The sequence below is a fragment of the Chiroxiphia lanceolata genome, chromosome 6, assembly GCF_009829145.1.
Source record: "Chiroxiphia lanceolata isolate bChiLan1 chromosome 6, bChiLan1.pri, whole genome shotgun sequence".
NCBI classification, from domain to species: Eukaryota; Metazoa; Chordata; class Aves; order Passeriformes; family Pipridae; genus Chiroxiphia; species Chiroxiphia lanceolata.
The window spans coordinates 37,820,277-37,841,045 of NC_045642.1; the positions used below are offsets into that span (position 1 = coordinate 37,820,277).

The following is a 20,769-nucleotide window of genomic DNA, read 5'->3' on the forward strand; positions in this document are numbered from 1 at the left end:
TCATGTCCTGTAAACATTCAGTAGTTTTTCAGACCCGCAATCCAGAGAATATTTGAAAATTCTTGTTTTGTGTTGTGGCATAGATGATAGTGGCCTTAATACATTGTCTTTTTCTTAAATTTCCTGTGTTCTTATTGATGTCAGCAATTGCACATAGTGATAGCATATCTAGATATGTATGCCTGATTTGTACATTTTGCTCTGCTTGTTCTAGTTGTTGCACATGGTGCTGCCAAACAGAATTGTCTGCTGTTTCCATGCTTACTTTTTCTCTCAGACTCTCTTGTATATCTGAGAGGCAAGAGTGGAAAACCATTCTTCAGGGTTTTATTTCAACAGCAAAATAAGATTATAACAGAAGAGAGATTTGCTTTACGTTATAATTTAACTTCTACCTTTGCTAGTGTAATTAATGCCTTCTGATTTTTCTCTCTGCCACTGTATTCTTAAAAAATTCTGAGCCATAAATCTGTCAGCAGAGTGGATGGGGGCACCAACCCTACATCTTTGCCTTCACTTGTTCTTGGAGCTGCTATTTCTTCACTACCTCATCTTTCTCATCTACATGTAGACAGTGAGACAGGGAAAGGGTCAAACTCCTCTTAGTAAATCCTAGTTGTATTCCTTTAAATTTATAAGCCATAGTTTTCCTTTTGCATTCGGTATGTAGAAATATGTCTGAATAGCCCAGGATGTAAAAATCAAGCCAGTGTAAGGTATTTCTAATAAAGGACAGTAGATAGAGGAAACAGGACAATGTAGCTGAGCTGGACAGAAGCCTCAACGAATGCACCGGAGGGCTGTCAACTCCTACACTTACATCCTCAGGGCTGAATCACTAACCTGTACTGAAGCAGACTGAGGTCAAATCTCTCTTTTAGACTTGTGTTGGTTAAAGTTTCCTAGGGCTGAGATCTGAGAGTTTTTGTTGGCTAGCAGATAAATTAGGGAGGAGACTTGTGAAAATCATAATTCACTTGGAATGATAATTTATTTTATGGGTACTAGACATGTTCTTTATCTCAATCTTTATTTATTTCATTCTTACCATTTCACTGCTTTTATAGGAACAGTGGTGTAGGCCAGCCATTAGCACTTTAATCTCTGAGATACTTATGTACAACTTGCACTAGTCTAGGAACCAAAGTGGTGAAAATGCTGACAGCATACATATATTTCTAGTGCTGTTTTATAGCCACATTACCATGATGGCAATCCAGGATGCTTTTTCTGTGCTTAAAATATGCTGTAATTCCATAATTTTCAAACTGTAGCCACCCAGAGCAATAATCTCTGACTCATCAAAAGAGCCAAGTGCTGAGAAACTACTGAAGGTGAAGTGTGTGCTGACTTTGATTTGCAGCGAGACCTGTGAGATAGAGTTGAGAAGCAAGTATATGTGAATATCATGATAGGACTGGAAGGCTTAAAAGGTTATCACCATTAAGACATTAGTGTAATTCACCACTATACTGGGAGAAGTATCCAGAAACATTCTGGTGACAGGAATGTGATGCACGTCCTTCACTATATATTTAGCTAGGAATAAGGTACAATTAGAACCAAGGCTCAGCTAGGAACAAGGTACAATATATTTCTCTTGCATCTCTTAATACACAGACTTGAAGCAGCTTTGCAATTGGAGCGAATCAGTATAACTCTATTAACCTAACTGGGTCTGATATCAACCTCAAGGGGCTTATGCGCTTTGCTTTGGGATTCTTCCTTTTCTCCCAAGTCTTCCTCCTCCCGCTCCCCTCCCCGCCCACCCCAATATTTACCTGGCAGGTTTGCAGAATTTGGTACAATGGCTATTTAACTTTCCTTCATCCAGTGGCTATTTTGTGACTGTGAAGAGTAGGAATAAGCAGGTCACAGCAAAATACTTAGGATGTAGAAACTATCAGAGCTATGTAAACTGTGCTCATTTAAGCAAAAATACAATCTATCTACTAGAAAAGTTAAGATAGTGTCCTGTATGAGACCTATTTTCTTGTGCCTGGATGGTCACATAAATATACAAATGCATTTATATTTCTATGCTGGTGAATTTTTAAAAATATATATAATAGTATAGAGTGGTGTGTAAGACCTTGATAAATGTTTAACATTTGACATGAAGTTTTGCAGATGGGTAAATGCCTCAGGCTGTGTTTTCTTTGGATTTCTTTTGGGAGAGTGAGACAGCACTTTTGAAAGTATGAGAGAAAATATAGATTTGCTAGTAATAATAACAGAAAATAAGCAAACAAACCATGAGAATTTCTTTAAGGTGCTTTGGTATCTTTAAAAGCATACTGTAAAATAAGAACTTACTATTGGCAGGAGGCTTATCCTCATGTCTTGCATGGTTTTTTTGCTTCAACAGTCAGTCAGGCAATATTATCCTGAAAAAATACACTTAATGTGAGTGAAATTTAAAGTTGTTTGCAATTTGCCATGCATTGCATGTTGAAATTTCTAAGGGTAATTCTTGTATTCAGGATAAAAATGAGAGCAGAAACATAGTTTTCCTCCAGTTTATTGATGATTTCTTTGCAGCTTTGCAAGCACTGAAGAGGTAAAAGGGATTTACAGGTTCACAAAAAATACAAGATTTCCCATATCGCAAAATAGTGTTCTACCTTCAGAGTGCATATTTTGTGACAGAACATTCTATTCTCAAAAAATGTCTTTTTACTTTTCAAGTATTTAATAGGTTCAACATTATTTGCTAATTGTAGAGTAAAACCCCTTTTAGGACTAGATTGCTTCATTTAAGGTGCTTTCATGCACCTTAGTAGAAAATACAGCGCAAATTAGTTTTATATGCTGTATTTCATTTTCTACCTCCAACAAATTCCAAAAATTCAGACCCATAAAATATTAGTTAAGCATGACATCTGCAGATATTCTACATCTGCTACACTCCTGTGTAGCATGAGCACTTTAGTTTCCTTGCCCATGATCTCATGCAAAAAAAATGGTAGTTAATTTTGTTAATCATACTTACAGTATTGGTCGGATTTTTTCCAATTATGCTGTGCCTAAGAGAAGGCACTGGAACCTGTTCCCTTCCTTGAACTACTGAAGTGTATCAGAGAACTCCTTTGCCTACCAACTGTTATGTACCTAATTAACATTACAATGTGGTGGTGTAGTTCCAGTATGCCTTACAGAAATGTTTCACCAAAGAGCCCGGATCAGTACATTAGTCAGTCGTGATTGTTTGGTTACTGCTTTTAATGATGTTTATAGAAGGAGTCATCCTTAGTATTTCCTTTAGTCTGTGGCTTCATTTGACTCTGATTGCTGCAAGCCACTTTAACATCAGTTATAAAAATAAGATGCAATTGCATCAAAGCATGATTTATTCATGCCTGAGTGAAGCCAAACATTGCCCATTTGGGGGGTTGTTTTTTTTCTGTGGTAGGTTTACCATGTGTTATTTGTGGCATATCATCTTCTCTCATTTGATAGGAGTCCAGTTCAAAGGAAGACAGCTGAGTCTTTTAAGAGATCACGTGCATTTGAGAGCATGGGGTGCCCAAAAATTACCAGCTATGCAAAGTCTTGTATGTTTTCTCCTAAAGATTTACTGCAAACATAGACCGGTGTGGTGCTGGCTTTCTGTGCATTTGAGTTCACTTGTCAAAAGTTTTGTCAAAACCGTGTTAGTCTGCTGTTAATCTAAACAAACAGATTTGTGCATTTACTTGGAAAGAAACAATTTGGCATCTTTTAATGTGTTTTATATGAAAAAACACTAAGTTAAATAAGCAAAATATTTGCATAGATGTCTCTCTTCTCTTTTCCGTTCTTTGTCATGCACCCCATCTCTCTTATCACTTCTATAATTTTGTCACACAACAGCAAGAATCTCTGCAGAGTCCTCCATTCTGATGCACTGTGATCCTCATGCTCAGCCTGTATCTGTTTCTTTCATTAATTTGGAAAAAAAAAGGAAATATAATATATATATGTGTAAGTATATGTATATATGTGTATTTTTAAGAGAGCATTCCTAAATGCAGAAATATGAGAAACACAAAAATTTGTAACTGGTCTTCACAGCTGGGTCATAAGACTGAGGACCAACATCACATGTTATTACTTCTGAGACTTGTACTTGAAGGAAACAAGTTGCAGCTGTTTCCGCACAGATCCCTCCAAACCTCTGTTCGCAGGCAGGCTGTGCCTGAGTTAGTGAGGGTCATGGTAGAGCAGTTAAAGTACTCTTCCGTGTGTTTGGGATCTCTCTTCTTTCTCCCTGCGAAATCCTGATCTCTTCCAAATAGGAGGTCCTATAGTTCTCTATCTGCAGCTCAAGATCATTGACAGTTGGCTTTTATCCTTACTGTAGAGGAGTTTTCTGCACCATGCCTGGCCCTGTGTCCAGGTTGCCTGCTATTACTATCTCCTTTACAGATTTTCTACAACAAGTATCATCTTTGCTTTCATTGTGCTCTAGCCCATGAAAGTAGCTTGAATATACTTACTATCAAAGGACAGCAGTTTACTTTACACCAGGGTGTTACCTGATGGTTACAGGTAGGTTACAGGTGAAGCTACAGGGAAATCCAGAGATACAGCAAGCCAAGCTGTTGTTGCATTTTCTTATTTTTAGATGTAAAGGAGCTATATTATTTTGTCTTGAGCCTCCTAGATACTTCAGTGTCTGTGACTAACTGCTCCAAGCTTTTAAAATTGGGTGGTTTTTTCTTTTTTTTCCATGTTTCTATTTATGGGGCCACTATAATTGTATTCAGAAAGAAAGATATTTTTCTTCTACTGAAAAACATCTTATATGGTACACTGCTTGTTTCTGTTTAGCCTTTTAGCTATTGTATTGTTAGTGGTGTCTATGAAAAAAGAAGGAGCATACACAAAAAAAATCAGAGAAAATATTAGCAGACAGTCTATACTCGTGGATAGTCCTCTTGTACACAAAAAGCCAGAGATTTTAAAACAAACCATTTCCCAGTTACAGTAGTTCTGCAGGATTAACAAGTAGTTAAGCAAGAAACTGTAGCTGAGTAAAGATTACAAAACAGAACCTTTTAGGGCATCAGAGAATGGCCCAAAGAGGGCAGTGCCTCAGTTCCAGAAGGTTGTTGTGACTTGTACAGGTCCCCAGATACTGTCTGGGTTGCCTGTTCCGGGCAATGAAGATGCCTTCCACTGTAAGGACCTGGAAAAATGCCAAGATACCTAAAGTAACTTTTTAGGTTTTGGCCCTCCTGAGCTATGAATTCTTATGTTTGTCTTGAGGACAGATAGCAGATTGCTTCACTTTATTATACAGCTACATGAAGGCAAACAGAAACCAGTTCTGGATGCTATTATTGTATTTGTTCAGATGTACCTAAAGTGGCATCCTTGGAGTGTTAGCTTACCTCACATGGTACTTCTATTACTTTTTGATCTTTTAAAAAAGTAACCATCCCTCCCTCCACACTTGCATAAGTCTTGCACAAGTAACTTTTGTAGATGTAGGTGCATGTTAAATATGAAGAGCAGAAGTAGAAGATCACAAACACCAAACAGTTTTTTACCAGACCTGTCATACTGTGGATTTTTTCTGTGAACAACTGGGAAAAAAATCTAGGCCTAACTGCTTGAAAACAAGCTGACAAGTGTCAGTGAAATTTTTTAAAGGAATAAGAGGTTCTTTGGAAGTCATATATCTGGAGAGAGAGGCTACAGCTGCAGCTTTGGAAAAGGTGTTGTGTCAGGATTTTTATTTTTCCTTGCTGTGGACCAATAAATGTTCTTTCCTTAAGATCTTGTGAAATGTGCAATTGTTGCCTTAGCAGCATGCTCATAATTAGGGTTGTCATCTGATCATATGAAGTTCCTCAGTCATATTCACACCTGTCACGAGTTATTAAAAGATGCTTCTCACTTGTGTCCTTGTCTGCCTGTGTTTAAAATGTATTCCTTCATTTTACCAGTTTCACAGGAAATACTAAGCTTTTGGGTTTTTTGTCCCCATACGAAGCACGGTAAATAGTGTAGAAAAATAAATTATTGCTTTAGTCCACACTTACAACCTGAAAGTATAAACTATAAAGTTTCTTAGCATCAGATTCTAGCTTTGGAGCATTTGATTAAATAATAATGGCTGACTCTGGCCTTAAAAAAGGTGTTTAAATATGCATTTTTCACCCTCAAAGTTTCCCATTTTGTGCAAGGCTTGGTAATTGCTGCTCAAGGCATGTAGAGTTGTGGCAGACATTAGCATGGTTGAGCATAAGATCAGGTGTGTTTTGGAAAAGACAAAGTGTATCTGCTTTTTGAAAAGGTTAATAGCAAAACCATGTAGCATTTTACAGCATTATCAGAAGCAAAGAAAGGAGCAGGACAGTATTGCTCAAGTTCAATATGTAACTTTGAAGGACTTCCTACCCTGTAGAATTAATAATGTCAAATTAAATTCCAGGTATATGGAGATATAAAATGTATTTGACGTAGTCCAGCATATAGAACAAGGACATTTTTAAACTAAAAACCCCAACCCTCCAAAACAAAAACAGCATAACATAAAGCTTTAACTTAAAACATGACCTCACATTTCTTTCCCTAGCTCAGATACCTCTCTCCTCAGAGACTCATGGCTTTGCATTTAGCCAATAATTTTTTCAGCCTCAGAATAAGACTTTACACCATGTATAGACAGTCGGAGTGGAGAAATAGGTGGAGTCATCTTACAGGACAATGTCCTAAACTTGAAGTGGACTAAAAAATTTCATGATGCAGTCTAGTCCTTCCTGTTTAAGGTATCAATTTTACCTTGGGAATGAGATACAGATCTTCAGTCTTCTATATGAGTTGTTCAAACCTTTAGCTGGGGAGCAGTTCTTATGCATTGCATAGCTCACTGTGCATTTGATTATTGCAGCCAGATGAAACAAATGTTCAGACTGCAAGCCTACAAACTTAGAGGATAAGCTATCTCTTGGGAAGTTGGAGATCTAGCTTCAAATGCCACCTTCTCTATGGGCATTTAAGTCTGTCTCACTTCCCAAGAAAGCAACTTTAATTAAGTTCTCCAACTCAAGCTTTGATTAAAATAGCCCTCAGCTCAGTCTCTGAAAGTGTCGTATTTTGACCACATCCACTGGAGCAGATGCTTATGGAGGACCTTTGGGAATTTATGCATTCGGTTGAGGTCTTAGTATGAGATGACCAGTGAGTATTGTACAGGTTTAGGTGGCTGTATACATGCTCCAGAACAGGACTGTAGCTGCCTCAATGTTAATGGATGCTAAGAATTTCAGACTCCTCTAGGGCTGGGTTAGTGTTGATGGTGCAAATTAGCAGCTAGGTGTTAGAATTTGACCCCTGAATAAACATCCACCTCTGAACTCATGTATGCAAAATACTTTCTTCTGAATCTCATGAACTTCCAAGGGACTTGAAATAGTTTTGGATGATGTTAATGATTGAGTAGCCTTCCCATAATTTTGCAGTCTCAGGCAATCTACAAGCTACTCATCAAAATGCTATTACAGCCAGTAGCAGGTATGATAATCTCATTTTATTGGCCCATTGATGCATCGTTTTTTGTCTATGTAGGTGATAGCTAACCACTGCTTTTTATTGCCTGGGGATGCAAACTGTTGTAAGGACACAGTATTTATAACATGCTATCAGTATTAAAGTAGGGTTGTGTTGATATTCCATCTAGTACTGCAGTATAAGAGCTTCGAATGTAATAACTTCTCTAACTTACTGATGCCTCTGTATTTTGTTTTTGCTTCTGCACTTTACACCCAATGCATTCATGAATGAGCATTTAAATACGCAGTGGCAGGTTGATCCCGAGCATTTTACTGTAAAGCATAGATGGCATAATTTGGACTGGATAAGAGTTTTGTGAAATGCAGTGTAACAATACAAATTTCCCCCCTTATTACTTCTGTGTCCTAGAGGAAATGCTGGAGCAGAGTTTCCAGCAGGTGAGCAGCCAGCTGTGCACTGGCTCCACCACCTGTGCTCACCTACCCTCTTATAAGGACCTTTGACATGGGGACACAGATTTTGTCACTTATACAAGCAAGTGTTGGCATGGTTGTCAAGATCCCCTAAGGCACGAAAGATCAGTTCTCAAGATTGTGAAGTAGATGTGCAGCCATCTGTGTCACTGGCAAATGACAGGACACATGTATGCACAGCCAGGTATGTGGCAGGAGTGCCTGGAGGAGAGTGTGGCTCACTTCCCTCTGGAGGGTGAGTAGCTTTGCTATGAACAACTACTGACAACATAAGATGAAAAACTTACGAGCTTGGAATGCAAAATACAACAGGACTACTTATACCTGCCGTGAACATTTAGCCATTGACAGCTCTGTATCTCATATTATACAAACAAAAGCTACAGTAATGGCAGCTGATATAAATTCTTACTGTTTAGTCATGCCAATGTTCTCTTGCTTGGCGTCAGCTGGGATCTTCTAGATATTGTGTGTACTTTTTCCCCAAGACACGGTCATGTTTTTTTCAAGGCTATGAGTCATGCTTTGCTATTCTATTACTCTGAAGCTTAACAGAAAAGATCCTATGTGCAGTTCACGGAGTGCAGAAGCAAGATTATAAATCCCTCATTCTTAAAAGGGTTAGACTGAGTCTATAATATATGGGATGTTTGTGGTTTGACAACAATCACATGGTGTGTCATAACAGTTTTACAGGAACTGCAGGCAGACTTGTTGTTCCTAGAACCATACTTATATAAACAATTCTGCAGCTCTTCAAAGATGGAGCAGTTCTGTGAGTCAGTGAATTTTCAATTGCTTACATGTCAAATGAAAAAAACACCTAGCAGAATGAAACCTTGAGTAGCTATATACAAGATTGTTGCCATCACAGAATATATTGCAATGTCTTTGAAAAGGTTATGAATGTAAGTACAGAATGTTCAGATTCTGCTTGAGTCAGTTATGAATTAAACAGAATCATTCCATGAAATAGGTAAAAGGAAGTGAAAGGAGAGGCCTATTTTCCTCCTCCTATGAGGTTGTGTTTGCACGGGTTGTAATATACAGACTAACTATTCCTGACTATGCACTTTTGGAAGCAGAGCTATTCTCTGCCATTTATAATAAACACCTCTTTTTGAAATTTATTTTCAGTGTCAGAAACTTCTATTACTGGTAGACTGAATCAAACCAGCATGATGTATTGAGTAATACGAACTAAAGAAAGCCACCCAGAATAGGCGTACTGCTTTATCAGTCATATTACTTCAGTTCTACTTCAGGAAACACTTATTTAAAGACTGTCCTGAAGATGATACTTTCACTGTCTATTTTCAAAAGTTCTGTTAAAAATTAGTGTTTGGAAGTTTATTGGACTAGTTTATATAATGGATTCAAGGAAAATTCTTAATCCAAATTTTTTTTTTTTTATAATTTTCTAACTGTAGAAATATAGAAAGATAAGGGAAAGAAAAAAAATAACTCCCCCCAAATACTAAGAAGTTATGTGTTTAACATAAAACTTCTTTAATTTCAGTCTGTTTTTTCTTCAAAATCCTTTGAAATGCAATTTTCTTTTTGCCACAATAGAAAATTTATCAGAAATGCTAGCAGATGGCAAAATTCATTATTTACAAAACAGCATGTGTTTACTAATGAATCTCTTCATTTGGTGGGTGGTTAGGGGGTTTAACAGTGAAATAGTGTTAGATATTCAGAGCAATAATGACAATAAACCAAGAGTTCTCTAGAGTATGAACAGAAGGAGTCAGATCCTTGTTTTCCTGGCAGTTCAGCATTCTTTACTATAGTATTGTGAAATGTAGTACGGCCTAAGGGTCTGAATTCTGACTGCAGAAATCCTCACTTATGTTCCAGAAATCTTTCTGATGTTTTAATTTCCTTAATAGTCTCTAGGTTTTAAAATTGTTAGATTTTTGCATATGTTTGGGCCAAATTACCTCATTTGGTTAACTGTTACCTTCCTTTCTTGATGAGCAACAGACAGAGAATCCACCTTTTTCTCCCCTCAGTAATTTGATTATCCTGAACTTGTCTGGTTTCAACTTTTACACATGAGTTTTTCTCTGTTTTTTTTTTAATAAAAAACGTATTTCTCTTTGAAAGTTCATGTACGCGGAAAATGTCTGTGGAAAATGTCTCTCAGTTTTCCTCTTGCTACATCAAACAGTTCAAGCTTTTTATGCCTTCCAATTTTAAGCATGTGTTCTTTCTTGTTCTTTAGATAACTTTTGCCACACAAATTCCAGGTTTTCAACTTCTTTTTTTTGAATATGTATCCCACAACTCCACACAGCATTCCTTTCTCACTATTGCTTATATTCAGAGGCAGTGTTAGTTTTTATCCTACTGTTCCCAGAATTGTCCCATATGTTAAGTACTGATCATATTCCTTGATTGTCGTTGTGTGACTCTACATTTGCTTAGATTAAAATGCATTTTATGTACTGTCCTCCTTTTCAAAAGGCATGACCTTAGCCACCAGTGGGGCTCCTCTGGAAAGCAGGGAGAGCTTCTTGCTGTAACAGACCTGGACTTATAATTCTTTAGCTTTCCACCAGTCTACCTTGGAGCATTATGAAAACTTTTTATATTTGCCTCTAGATTACTGATGTAAGAGTGAAATAGCATTGAGCCTTGCTAATCTCTGTGGAGTCTCACTTGATTCCCTATTAAATGCTTCTTCCCATGATCCCTTAGCTAGCCAGCCACTTCTTAATTCCTTTTGGTATATGTTTTATTTCTATTGAGAAAACACTCTATGTTTCATCAGTGCTTATCTCTCCTCACCGTAAGCACAACTTTGGGGTTAACCAGCCCTCACTCTTGCCACAGGAAGCCCTGCCTATGTGCCCGAATAGAAGTAATCAGCTCAGAAAGTGGATATGTTGTCATGGGAAAACTTCCATTAATTTCAGCTTGTTTCTTCTTTCCTCACTGGAGAAATGCATCTCCTATCTTCAAGGCTGTTTCAGTTGTGTCTTTTAAAGATGAACAGATTTGTTCAACCAGAAGGAAATTCAGGGCAGAGGAGGGATGGCAAAGACTGTCACTGCATATTACTCTAAGGAGTTACTGTTTCAGTTAACTTTAAATTAAAGTGCAGTACTGTCCTCTATCTCTGTTCTCTTGTAGGCAAGAAGCTGGTTTCTATTCTGAGTAAACTATTTAGTAAAAAGATAAAACAGGGTCATTAGTGTTACAGAAAAAATGCCAATTATTATGATGCTATGTTAATCTAAAAGGATGTTTTCATGAACAAAGACTTTCGAAACAAGATATGCATTAAAACTCCTGCAAGGAGCAATTGCAAATGCCAAAGTTCACCTCTTCCTTTGGCACTGTTACATCGTCCTAATTGTTAATATCTATTTACATTTAAAGAATGAAGATTAGGTGAAGTTCATATTGCACTGTTCATGCACATACTCTTACAAACTAAAAACATCTCACTAGTTCATGATTTCTTTCTATTTCTTCTATGTTTTTCTGTTACATAGTGGTGTATAAACTGAGTGAATTTTTCAAGATTTCAACATATTCTGTGAGAATATTCACTTAAAAACCCATTGAATGTCTTGGCATCTTTTTGATATATGGGATGACACTCCATAGCATCATATGACAGGTTCTTACTGACGAAGTACTAAGTTGAAACTTAGGGCACTTTTGTAGGGTAACTATTCAGTTGCATTCAGTTTATGTTGTTATTTAATTAATAAACTGCCAGCATGTAACACTGCTTCTGGTGAGTTGTGCAAGGCTTGATGCTGGCATATGTGCAGTTCATAGTTAGTATGAGAAGGGAAATATATTTTTAGTGCAGACAGTGAAGGTCTGGTGGAGCCTACGGCTTGAAGACCATAGTTTTCCCATAGCTCTTATGTCATAGCCACCAGTCCCATGTAAATATCCTAGATATTGAAAGGGTGTGGTCCTAGATGATGGTGTTTGAAAAAATGAGTTGAGTTCTCCCATATATAAGGGGTTGATAGTGGCAGAGAAAATGGTTGCAACTTAAGAATTACTGGGTATGAGGTTGTTTTGCAGATGAGTTTAAGAATAATCTGTGATAAATTAATTTTTAGAGTGAGAAGTTAATTCAATTAGAAAGAAGTATCACAAGCGAAGGAGTAGAAAGTTGTTTAGTCATAGATGTTTAATGAGACTACAGTTTAAACAAATTGTTGATGTCAGTGTTGCCTAAGCTTTCATGAAATCACAAGGAGAATTTTTAAAATAATTACGAACAAAATAATTTTAAACTATGTATATAGATCAAAACTTTACACATCTAGTATGCTTTCTAAATAGGGTAAATAGTTTCTTGCTATGAAAATTAGCTGATTTCCCATCAAAGAAAAAACTCTGTGTGAAGTGACTGTTAGGCCTGCTTCTGAAACTCACTCATGTTTTTACTTTTTTTTTTTTCCATGCTCCCATGACTTAACTTTTTTTTTCAGTTACTTACTGTCTTACTCTTACAGATCATATTAGGTTTGCATGTCCAGGTTTTGGTAGCAGGGGGGCTACAGGGGTGGCTTCTGTGAGAAGCTGGCAGAAGCTTCCCCCATGTTCTGCAGAGCCAACACCAGCTGGCTCCAGGATAGACTCGCCACTGGCCCAGGCTGAGCCCATCAGGAATGGTGGTAATGCCTCTGTGGTAACATATTTAAGAAGAAAAAAAAAAAGTTAATTGTGGAGATGAAAATTGCATCAGGGAAGAGTGGAGTGAGAACATGTGAACAACTCTGCAGACACCAAGGTCAGTGGAGAAGGAGGGGGATGAGGTGCTCCCGGTACTGGAGCTGAGGTTTCCCTGCAGCCCGTGGTGCAGACCATAGTGAAGCAGCTGTGCCCCTGCAGCCTGTGGAGCACCATGGGGGTGCAGAGATCCACCTGCAGGAGGTGGATCTCCCCATGGAGGAGACCTGTGCCGGAGCAGGGTGATGCCTGAAGAAGGCTGTGACCTGGTGGGAGGCCCATGCTGGAGCAGGGTCCTGGCAGGGACCTGCTGACCCATGGAGAGAGAAGCCCATGCTGGAGCAGGTTTTCCTGGTAGGACTTGTGCCCTGTGGGGGACCCACATTGGAGCAGCCTGTGCCTGATTTTGTTAGTAATATGTTTAATTAATATCCCCACTTTGAGTCTGCTTTGCCTGTGATAATCGGTGAGTGATCTCTCTTGGTCCTTATCTCATGACCCCTACGTTATATTTTCTCTCCTCTGTCCAGTTGCAGAGGGGACTGAGAGAGCAACTTTGGTGAATACCTGGCATTCAGCCAAGGTCAGCCCACCACACAGACCTTCCCTTTACCTAGCAAGCAACTGTTTAGAATCATTTCTCATTACGGAGTTACTGAGTAGCAGACTACTATTATTTTTTAATTATGTACATACGTATGGTCTGTATACAGGGATATTAAACAAACTAGCATGCGATATCATTATTTACCTGCATTATAGTATCAAGTATGATCCTCTCTCAAGGATCATAACACTATTACCTTATGTGCTCTTCAAAGGAACAAAGAAAGATAAAAATGTAGAATCATGGAACAGCCGAAAATGACAGAGCAGTGAACATGAGTAAATTACAGTATCAAGCAAATCTAAAAATAATTTTGCAGTTCTGGTACTTTCTTGTGACTACAAAAAAGGAAACAGCTAAATTTCCTTGTAGCAAACTTGAAAAAGGCCTCTGTGAGTTTTACTACCATGGATTTTTATTAGTCTTTGCATAAAGCCATGTACACTATGCTTATTTAGTTCAGCCCCTTCCTCAATCAGTTTCATAATAAGTGAGCAGGATTGTCTTCATAAATTGGCTAGAATGTCAAGCACAAACACTGAAAGATTTGTACAATAAATCCTACCGATTATCCTTTTTAATTTGTGAGTACTGGATCTTTATGGGTGTGCCTGTGACAACAGAAAATGTGAGGAGATTCTCAAAAACACCCAATATGAGTTTAATGCTGCTCACCTAAGAATAAAATATTTTGAGTTTAATAGGCAGCAATGAGGCTAATGCTGCCTATACCAATAAAATGCTGCCTTTAGCCATAAAAATGCTTTGACACAGCCAAGATCTTAGGCACATGAACAGATAAGACATATGACTTTAGAAGGACAATTTACATAAGTCAGTTATGCATGTGATTTGGTATTTCTCTAGAATGCTTTAATGTAGTCCAGAATTCTCAGTAAGCCAGAAAAAGAAAATGATTAAAATATTGAAGGGAAAAGAATATGAAGAAGGCTTGAGTATAGAGCTGTTAAAACTATAAGGACTTCAAAATACTAATCAGAACACAGATATGATCAAACCTATGAGCAAATGCTTTGTATTCATGTTGGATGTAGATATGTTGTTTATATGGGGCTGTGAACAGCTACATTTCATGACTGGATGGAAGAGACAAGAATCCTTTTTTTTTTTTCCAGTTTTATTCTCGAATTCATGGTAAACTTACAGTTGCTTTTCCTGTGGATTTCAGGCGTTACGCTTCTTGCAAGACTGTGATAATATATATAATTTAAAAATACTGTACATATACATTTTTGGTCAAAATCTATAATTAATGTTGAACTTGAAATTTACAAGCACAAAGAAACACACATAAATACAAAGGTATAGGTAAAAATAAAATTATAATTATTTTATTATAAATGTAGGTAATTTTTTTCTTTGAAATCCTAGCTATTTCCTCATAATGGAGATTTTTACTAATTCTATCAGCAATCTTTTTCTGTTGTAATCAGCATTGTCATATAAAAATATTAAAAGTCATTAATAGACATTTTCTTCCTTTTAAAGCACTTCCCACAAATTATCTCTGAAGAGCTACCATAAACATACATTTGAAAAAGCTTCATTAAATCTTCACACAGAGACTTTTTATAAGACCCATAATACTAACATGTTTTAACATATCCAAATAGTTGTTATTGATAAATAGTTACTATTAATAATCTTATACCAACTGGAAGAGACAATAAAACCACTATGCCAAATACTTGATTATGATAATCAAAATGGAAGAAAATGCTTTTGAAATTTGGCTTCCAAGATGACTTCCAGGAAAGCGTAAGTCTGGTTAACAAACTAGATGTAATTTATGGCATGTAGACAAGAGCATTCAGACTCCTAGTGTAGTTCAAACAGATTGCTAAATGCAGTACAGTAAAAAAATAAATAAATCATGTCATAGGTAAGAAGAGCAGAGTTAGAGCTGAAGTTGGAGGAGCTGTGCTGGGCCTTTGTATTCACTTTGTTTTGTTCATAGCTTTGTGTTACTACTTAAGCAAGTGATAAGGGATTTTGTCCCAGAAAGGAACTATGAAAAAGATTATTGCTCAGCAATTGTATGTGTGTCCTCCTTTTAAATTATTTAATATGAGTAAAACTGGGTTGCCCTTCATAAATAAGGCGTCCCTAATTTTCCACTTAAAGTGTTCCACAATACCTCATTGTCACCAGAGAACGAACTCATGTTGCCTGGAGGGATGAGTTATTGTTTATAACTTTTAATGCTTAAAATTCACAGATATCTTTTGGCTCCATTTTTTTACCTCGGGTGTGTACTGAAAAGAGTTATTGGCCCAAGGAACTTGCTCATAAAAGAGTGGAAACAGAGGCACAGGAAGGTGATCTGCTCATTCAACAAATGCAGAATCAGCACTGGAGTGAAGGTGTCTGACATGGTTTGTGCTTCGGAAGGACAATCATCTTATTACACTGTCCATTATAAATTATTATTCTAAGCTCAGAGGAGTTTTAAATTTTCATAGTTTTCATTCCACAAACAGTTATCTATAACACATGCAAAATCAATTTTTCTCAACATAAAAGACAAAGATCCATTCATCCATTATGCTGTTTTCCTTTTGCTTTGCAAAATACATTTGTTTAAGACAGAAGCATCTGTTTCTGTTTAAAATGTTTAAGGGGTGTAGTTACTAATAGAACAGTGATGCAGAAAATATCCATGTCATCTTAACTGTGTCAAATTTTGGCAACTGCAGAGGAAACCTTCCCAGTAGATTGTTCATCTCTCCCTTCCTCCCTCTCATCTTTTCACAGATTTCAAGATTTTTCTGGAAAAAATGTTATCATTTGTGGCAGGCTCTGTAAACAGCATTTAATTCTACAGTTGCTGGGAACACAGACATTTCCAGCATTTTCCACTGTTTCTACTGGTAGCTTTCTGACAGCTGGAATATTGCTGTCTGTCATTTTCTAGGCTCTAGAATAACTGAAGCTCATCACAGATCACAGTCTTTTCTGAGTTTATGACCTAGACCACTTATCTTTCTTCTTCTTCATTTCTTTTTTTTTTTTTCTCTCTTGGAGCCCTGGTATCTGACCTTACACAGGTAAATCTCAGGGACTTGTGAAGTGGCTGCCCTCAAATTTGTTTCTTCTGCTTGTTTGAGCTTCCACTCCTCCTTACTGCTGAGTAAGTAAATTATTTTTTTCAGATACTGTTCACTTATTTCCCAAAAAACAAAATGAATTTTCATGGGTAATGAAAAAAGAAAAACCCTATAACCAGAATGTAGCTTAAGGAGCCCACAACCGCTGAATAAAACACATCTGATAATTCTCCAGAGATAACTTATTCACTGCAGATTGTTTCCTTACTGGTTCTTTGCTCAAGCAGCTAACAAATGTTTGATGACTTGGTTGTTTCTGTTTGAGGGAGACATAGTCATAAAACTGACATTACTGACCCAAAGCTGTTTTTATCAAAACAGACTTAAAAAGAATCATAGAATGGTTTGGGCTAGAAGGGACCTTAGACATCATGTAGTTCCAACCCTCCTGCCATCAGCAAGGACACTTTCTACTAGACCAGGTTGCTTAGAGCCCTGTCCACCCTGGCCTTGATCACTTCCAGGGATGGGGCATCCACACCTTCTCTGGGCAACATGTTCCAGTGCCTCACCACCCTCACACTAAAGAATTTCTTCATAACATCTAATTTAACCTATTCTCTTTCAGTTTAAAACCATTCCCTCTTGCTGTATCGCTACATGACCTTGTACAAAGTCCCTCTCCGTCTCGTAGGCTCTGCTCAGGTGCTGGAAGGCCCCAATTAGGTCATCCCAAATCCTTCTCCAGGCTGAACAATCCCAATTCTCTTAGCCTGTCTTCATAGGAGAGGTGCTCCATCCCTCTAATCATCTTGGTGGTCCTCCTCTGGACTCACTCCAACAGGTCAATGTCCTTCCTCTGCTACGGAATTCTGAGCTAGATGCAGTACTACAGGTGGGGGTCTCATGAGAGCAGAGTAGAGAGGCAGAACAGGCCCATATGTTTTCATGGGTTGTCTCTTTCCTTGTTAAAACTGTCAGACTACTTTTGTATAACCTAGGAGAGATGTTTTAATGCAAAAAGACACATTCCAATCAGTGTTAAATTTTAGTTGTATTTTAGTCACTGATTTTGACCATTACATTGTCATATTTTAGTGTCAATACATACCTACATATATATATATTATATCCTTCATATTTAGGTGGGATCTTGCCCTAACTTGTTGAACTGTAGTTATAGTGTATTTTTGAATCATATTCCTATTTCTTCGAATCCCTGTGTCTATTTCTCAGAACTGTAAATGTCCATAAGCAAAGAAAGAAAAAAGTAGATCCAAAGAAATTTCACTCTCAATACATTGGTTAAATGATGGGATGACTGAAATGTGCAAATCCAATAGTATTTAATAGCATTGCTTTTTATACTGCTTTGGTTTCATTTAAGTCTGTTTCTACAGACTTTTACTACACCTGCAATGCACTGAAGTGACCCCTTGGCATGAAAGAGGCAGAGAAATAGGTACTGGTATGATTTATAAAATACATGTTTTTAATGAGTGCAAGTGCACTTCTGTACTGTTAATTTTGATGTGGATACTTCAGCAGAACAAAAGATAAGGCCTTTAGTTCTGAGAAATTACTTTATGTCATTTCATATACACCACTGCTGGTCAGAACTAATTTCAAGTCAGTAGTCACGTGTGTATATCAGGAAGGTAGAATAACACATATAAATTGGAATTGAACAGCTGACTAAACAGAGCTGACAGTGTGTCATTAAATATTTTTAACGCATTCTTTCAAAATTAAATTGTTTAAAATTTGGACATATATTGCAATATTTTACCTGCTAAATTAGGTTCCTGAGAACCTATCCCTGACTGGAGTTTACCATGCTGAGTGCTTGTAGCACCTTCCTTTTGGTGGAAGAGATTTGCCATCAGAGTTAGGAGCATAACTTTCCCTGCAGTATGTGAGGCAAGAGATTCTTTGACTGTAATTCGCCACGACCTCAGTGTAGAGCAGCGTAAGCCAATGAAGGATGCTAAGGCCAGGAAAGCGTCTTATATCTCATCCTAATCAGATTAGTTATACATGTTGTGCAATTCAGAATTCTTTGATGGTTTTCCTCCAGTCTAATGTTCTGTGTGAGGAACAAGCATGCAGAATATTGTTTTTCCTGTATTTTCTGTGCAACTAAACAATTTATTGAATACTTGACTACTTGCCATGCACAAATAAATCATGTGCGCTAAATCTGAAGACTCGTGCCTGGAGGAAAACCACTTCCTTGTATTTGGTAAGAAAAAATTGTGGGGGTAGTTTTTCCTCCGTTCTCAAATGGTCACAGAAATCTTGAATAAAGGAAGAGCTCTAACTCTTGTTACTTTTAGGAACTGCCATCCACTGAGAAAGAAAGCACCTTAAACAGAACTTTACGAGGTGCTTCGAGCAGGGCTTGCTGACGTGCTCCAGTTTAATTCTACTTTTTGTGAACTTCATTTAATGCAATTACTGGAATTGAGGTTTGAGCCTTCCCAAGTAATTATCTTACAAGTTCAGGTAACTGAAGGTTGCATAAAATAATTTTCACTTTTCAGTCTCTCTGAACAAAAACTTGAGATTTGAGGTGAAAATTTAGCATTTTAAATTATGCTGAAACCCGGTATTCTGAAATACTGTATTATCATAATAATCACTGTTGCATGGTTTAGTGTACCACAGCAGGTTGGCAGTAGCAAGAAACTAAACTGAAACTCTCTAAGAAGTATTTCAAAATAGGACTGTAAAATAATCAATACACGTAAACAATATGTTAAGTAATGACGAAATTAAGGGGCCAATTCTTAACAACTTTGGTAGGCCTTAAAGGAACTGACAAATTATCAGAACTTCTCAGAAAGAAGCCCTAAATAATAATATAAAATTAAATATTTAAAATTACTCTTTTTTAAAAAAATTATGTATTAGGAGTGGAGGAATTAGAGACTTTTGTTTATTGAATTTTTATATGACCTTGAGAAAACAGTTTAACATATTTTGAGCTTTTTAGTGGGTTTTTAAGTCTTTTATGTTCCTTCAAGATTCTTGGTTTAGTTCTGGAATAAGTAAGTGTCATGGAAGAAATTCTACTTTGTGAACACTTCAAACCTAGAAAGTGGTGACATCTTGTGAAAGGAAGGCTCACGGAATTTCAATCCCAATTTCCAGACTAAAAGCTACATAAAAGCATACAGATGCACAATCTTTTCAATTAAAAACCTGCTATTTAGGGCTAGGAAAGCACATATAGAGCCTCATGACTTTTCATAAATTTAATCATTGCAATCTTAAAAAAATTATTATTAAAAGTGCATCTGAGATTGCAATCTTTATAATTTATCTCCATGTACAGTGCTCATAGTTTTCAAATGACTATGCACTATTTTTCTACTTTTTTGTGGTTTTCCATAATAAGATTTTTCTGGAACAATACAATATCAGACACATTCCTGCCTGCATATAGTTCACAACTGTAGGTTTACACAGCTGCCCAAACAAATTCTGCCTATCTACGTAACATGCTTTTGCTGAGTAAAAATTATTATTAAAAAAAAGACATAAACTGAAGACATACCAATGACTTGTAGCAATATATTCAAAAAAGTGTGATAAAAGTGTATTTTTGGAGTAGGTGTTATTTCATCATAATAAACAATTTTTTTAATACAAAATTTGAAGATCAAATAGAATAATATAGCATAAAACTGAAGAATAACACTGGAAAAAATTGGTCTTACTTCTGGATAAGTGACTATTTCTCCATTCTGCCCATTTATACTCTTTCATGTACTATGCACATAGTTGGTAGCAGGATGAAAAAGTCTGAAGTGGAAATACCTGCAATTATATATACTGACTTGAAATTTAACCAAAGAAAAATGCTACTTCATATAATTATTTCAGCTTTCAGAAAGTATTTAGATTCTACTGGTTTTGCAGGTGCTTGATCTAATAAGTAATTTGCATAGCAAATTAATGGGCCTTCTGCGGACTGTTTTATGGCATCTCTATTGATTCATATTATAAATTTTTTCTGCACAATTCTAAAAATAATAAGAAAATTATGTGAGTAGGACAGATTTACAAAAAGTGTTCACCATGTATGTATGGAGAATAAGGATTTTGCAGCAACTTGTTGATTCATAAAATGTGCTGGTGCAAACATCTTATCGCCTGCTGGGGGCAGCAGGCAGGGTAAGATCTGTTATTCTCAAGCTATTCTTATGAAGAAAGTTACATCTTAAGATCCTATTTGGGCTAGTATAATTATTTCTGGCCCTGGAAAATTAAAATATAAACTTCTAGTCACATTTCTAGGAGAATCCTCTGTGCTTGAAAGCATTCAGAGAAGTCTCAGAACGTGATGTTACATGTACTTTTTATATCAGGAGAAAAAAATAATAAACCAAAATGAACAACTATAACT

General features: G+C 36.9%; 1 protein-coding gene across 10 annotated transcripts in view; it reads left to right on the top strand.

Moving 5' to 3' along the window:
* The window catches only part of AKAP6 (A-kinase anchoring protein 6), a 276,515-nt gene that overhangs the window by 19,334 nt on the left and 236,412 nt on the right, over nt 1–20,769 (top strand). For 7 of the 10 annotated variants that reach the window (XM_032692214.1, XM_032692213.1, XM_032692218.1 and 4 more), the window contains one exon: nt 16,359–16,441. The exons of the other annotated variants lie outside the window; for them this stretch is intronic. The gene's annotated coding sequence lies outside the window, so the exon portion shown is untranslated. Of the gene's footprint in view, nt 1–16,358; nt 16,442–20,769 lie in introns of those variants that run through there. 10 annotated transcript variants of the gene reach the window in all.